Genomic DNA, 4,624 nt, shown 5'->3' on the forward strand with positions numbered 1-4,624 from the left:
GTTTTCGATAATAATATAAAAATGCCGTTTAAAGCTTAGAGCAATTGTGTTTTCTCCACCTCTTTGTTTTTTCCTCTGACATTACTGGTGGTTCATATATCAGATAAGTAAGAAAAGAGATCACATGAGCGTACTAAAGCAAATTCTGGGAAGGACTTTATATATTTTGCTTAAATAAATCTTAAAACGCCAACTTCTCTCTAGACGAGAAACATCCTTTATGTATCAATTTAAAAAAAAAACAACCTAATTCTCATCTCTGGGCATTTGCTCAAATTTCCGGTGAACAGATCTCGCGCAAATTCGCATCTGGGTTTTAGTGTTAATATTTACTTCCTGGTTCAATGCATGTTAACGTTGTTGAAGGAGTTGGGATTTTTGTAAATTATTTCTTTGATTAATTTATTTTAAAGTATAGCTAGTTTCACAATCTATTACGTGGAAGAGAAACAACAATGAATAAGATATAATGTGTTTGCAACGTCTTGCTGATGGGGAAAAATTACGTTGGGGAATTTCTTGAGACTTTATGTTCTAGAGGCAAGTTGACACGTTGGGTAGCAGACGATTTTGGACGTGTGGGACAACTTCTTGCAAAATTGGAAACTTGGATTAAGATGCAGAGTTTTTTAAGGTATACATTTCAATCTGTTATATAATGTATTTATCTGTATGATTCTAAAAGATACATAGTAAATCGGATTTTCTGTGTTACAGGTTCAAGAAGGTCATGGTGGGTCTTCATGTTGACATTTAGAAATCACAGTTTCATATGCATTTCGAGTCGAAATGACAGATATTTTTGTACACTTTATGATATCATTTTTCTTAATTAAATTGCGATCGTTCTTTCTTGATACAAAATGGATTTTTTTAACCCAAAATAACATGTGATCCAGTCTTTACAGAAATGACGTATGATTGTGCAAAATTACCTGACACCCAGAATTGGCCAACATGGTGGTAGTTTTTTTTTTTTTTTCCAGGAAGGTTGGCTTACAAAGTAAAAACGTTGAAAATAGTACTCGTTTAATCCTCTATAAAATCATATTAATTGGCTTACGTGAATCATACCTTGTCCACCGTGAGGGATAACACGAGATTCTCCTGGTAATTGATTTTCCAATTAAGGTGAACTAGACCATGTCTGGATATTCTACGTCGTAATAAGTGTGGTATGCATTTCATAGCATATCGTAGACTACAAAACGTTATTAAATGCATGCCACTTATTACAGTATATTTTCATTTCCAAAATAAGGATGTAGTATCATTATACTGCACAAATAAATAACGAGGCTGAGAAAGAAGTCGTTATTAGATAAATGAATATGGCGGAGGATATCCAACATAGGCATAGATCTATTTAATCACCTTAAGCCTCCTGGAAATAGAAATTGTTCAGAAGTGAAGAGTACCTATTATATCCATTGAATTAGCTGAATACAAATCTTGAGGTAAGATGGAAATAAATATACATGATCAAAAGTAGTCCTACAATGTAAGACATAACACGCGTTTTTGTTTTAGTGCTATGTCTTACTATCCAAATAACAGCCTTGTATAGCGTGTTCTGATGTTGTTTCAGGAATATTTCACACATTTGGCAGCATATATCAACGCTCTTCCACTAATTTATGTGTAATTAATATACTTACTGTGCTGTCTTTATCCTGGCAGAATGAAAATATGACACTAGCAAATGGATGCATTTTCATATTCCATTGACATACATTTGAATTTGTTGCAATGCAGCGGTAGTCGAGGTGTGCCTAAGTATGTTTAAGTAGGTTCATGTTGCGGATATGTTTCTTGAATGAAACGAAATGTTGCTTTACAGTTCCAATGGGCATAATATATATTTATTCGTTTTGTTAAATAATATTTCAACTTAACCCGATTTCTGCATTCCAGGCTTTCATCGCTTTCCAGCCAAGTGAAATGTAGGCCAACGAAACTTGAAAACAGATCAATTTCTTTTGTGAGAATTTGAATTTATTAGAGAAAAGACATCGGGGTAAGTAATAGCATTATTGACTGTTTCTTTTTTTTTTTTTGTTGTATTACTGTGAACATCATTCCTCAAAGTGCCTCTTCTTTATGTAGCTGTTATCATCCAGATATTCTAATCTGCATTAAAGATTGCATCAACATTCAACCAGAAAAAGAAAAAAATAAAAATATCTCATAAACACAGCAATGAACATCAGCTTGAACATGAACTTAGCTTGTAGGAGTATTTAAGAGCAATCAGCAACCATTACAAGTCAGCCACGGGAACACTGAAGTTTGAAATTTCTTGCTGCATTAGAGTGGTTGTTTTGTCATTGACATGATACTAAGAAGACATTCTCCATTCATCGCAAAATAAAGTGATTCAAGGGGAAAAACCCAGAGAGTTATTGATAGCCTGTACAGCCAGTCTCTTCAGTGGTCACCAGTCACTGATTGTGCGAAAGGAATTTAAAATGCTTGTGGATTTGATAACAAAAACATCTTTTTCAGAGAATTGTGAAATATAGTCCTTTTCCTTTTGTTATTGAATTTTCACATACTGTTTCATATTATTTCATCAAAATGGCTGAAAGAAGTTTATTTTCATTACTGTCTCAGAATGTTAGTGATGTTCATTCTGACACTACAAAGAAGCAGAATGTTCATAACAATTTTGAGAAGGAGAATACGCCTCCTGAAGTTGTAAGAAATATTTAGCATCATGTGCCAATTACTTTATTAATTGCTTATAATATACTTTGCTTCTTATTTATTGTATCAATGTTACTTTGTTTAATTTCTAATATTTCAAGTGCCCTAATTCTACCAGTTAGTCAATCTGCATTTTTTTCTTATGAAGTTTCTTTTTTCCAGATCAATAATTCTAACTGTGATCTAAATTATAGCACACACGAATTTGCCTTGCCTTGCAAATTGCATATGTTTTCCACCCATGCACTTTCATTGGCAGCTACTGCACATTCTAATAGACACAGTTTGCAACAAAATTTGTTAATTATTGTCCCTATTTTCTTGAAGGAAATAATAAGATCCAAACTCTTAAAAGGAGGATAATATTATACTTTGGGAAAAGACTATATTTTATGCTGACTGATAATGCCCCCCGCCACCACCACCACAACCATTTAGTCATACAAACATTTTTAGGGATTCATCTTTTGCAAATCACATTTGTGTTTTCATGTGACAAAGTATGACTTGGCAGGCATAATGATGGACCATAACCTGTTGAAAATCATATAGTGTACAGTCATTTTCAGTTGTCTTTTAGAAAACTCTAAGTGTAAGAAAATGGCAATAATTGTAGTGAAAGGTTATTCACTTGCATTAGACATGAAGCTATGATGTATGCAGGGATTAGATATGAAACTATAATGTATGCTTAGATTAAACGTGAATATGTAATGTAAAATCCAGTCATGAATAATCATATGGTTCTGCTCAACATCATGCATTATCACTCATTTCTGCTCATTGTCATGCATTATAATGCAGTTATGCTCAACATCATTCATTATCACATATTTAAACTCAGTGTTATATATTATCACTCAGTTCTGCTCGGTCATCAGGTTATCCATTATGATACAGTTCTACTCAGTCATGTATTATCTCACAGTTTTACTCAGCATCATGCATTATCACACAGTTCTGCTTAATGCCTCTTTTCATCTAACATGTTTTGTTCTAAAAATCAAATTTACTGTTTGAAAGCCATTATCGATCACTTTGTATATACACACAGTAAAATCAAAATATGAAAAATGTTAAAATTCTTGTTGAAGTACAGTGTGTATGCATGTAATTTTACACGTTTTCAAAATGTTGGTGCTTTCTATCCATTTATAGTCTTTTATACTGTACATATACTTTGACATGGATTATCTAGCTTCATTCAAAATGCCAGACAAAATATGAACAGGCATAACTTTTAAAATTAAATAAATACACTCTGTAATGTATGTAAATATTTGCCTATACTTGAGAAAAAGAATCTAAATTATTTTCAATGTGGAATTTTAAGACAGCAGTAAATATGAAATATTCTTTTTGTTATACTTTTAGCACCAATGGGGGTATATGCCTGCTAGTTAGATAACAAAGATGTGGCCAAAGATCACGTTAATGATGAAGATGCTGGAGGTAGTTGTCTTGTTTTCATTTATCTTTTTTCATACAGACCAATTTTCAGGTAGTGTGATAAAAGAATTGCTTTTCCAGCAGTGATAGTAACTATATAGGTATTTGAGGTCACATACCCCAAGCAGTGATCCAAGATGCAGCTAAAATGATTTCATTTATGAGAATTCGTAAGTGAAAATTCTCAACTGATAACCAGTATAATTATAATGGATGTGATAGAAGTTATATAAGTAATATATGCAACATGTTATGCTAACATGTTTAGATGCTATTTAATTCACAGTATAACCCCATTTATATTGTCAGTCTGTATCTAAAGCTGCCATCTTTAAATATACCATTGTCAGGCTTGCACCCTCTTAGTAATCAATTTAATACATGATGTTACATCCTGTAAGTGACCAGTCTAATACATGGCATTCGACCTCAGGTAATACGGTATGGATCTGGATGTGGAAAATTTAGT

At 32.7% G+C, this 4,624-nt stretch overlaps 1 long non-coding RNA gene across 1 annotated transcript; it reads left to right on the forward strand.

Moving 5' to 3' along the window:
* Window positions 1-354: 354 nt before the first annotated feature.
* Window positions 355-4,330, forward strand: LOC149790487 (uncharacterized). The gene is made up of 3 exons (XR_016423625.1): window positions 355-634; window positions 1,915-2,017; window positions 4,081-4,330. It is a non-coding gene; the product is annotated as an uncharacterized LOC149790487 (long non-coding RNA).
* The last annotated feature ends 294 nt before the right edge of the window (window positions 4,331-4,624 follow it).

This window comes from Sinohyriopsis cumingii, chromosome 10 (genome assembly GCF_028554795.1).
Source record: "Sinohyriopsis cumingii isolate HCF-2022 chromosome 10, ASM2855479v2, whole genome shotgun sequence".
NCBI lineage: Eukaryota > Metazoa > Mollusca > Bivalvia > Unionida > Unionidae > Sinohyriopsis > Sinohyriopsis cumingii.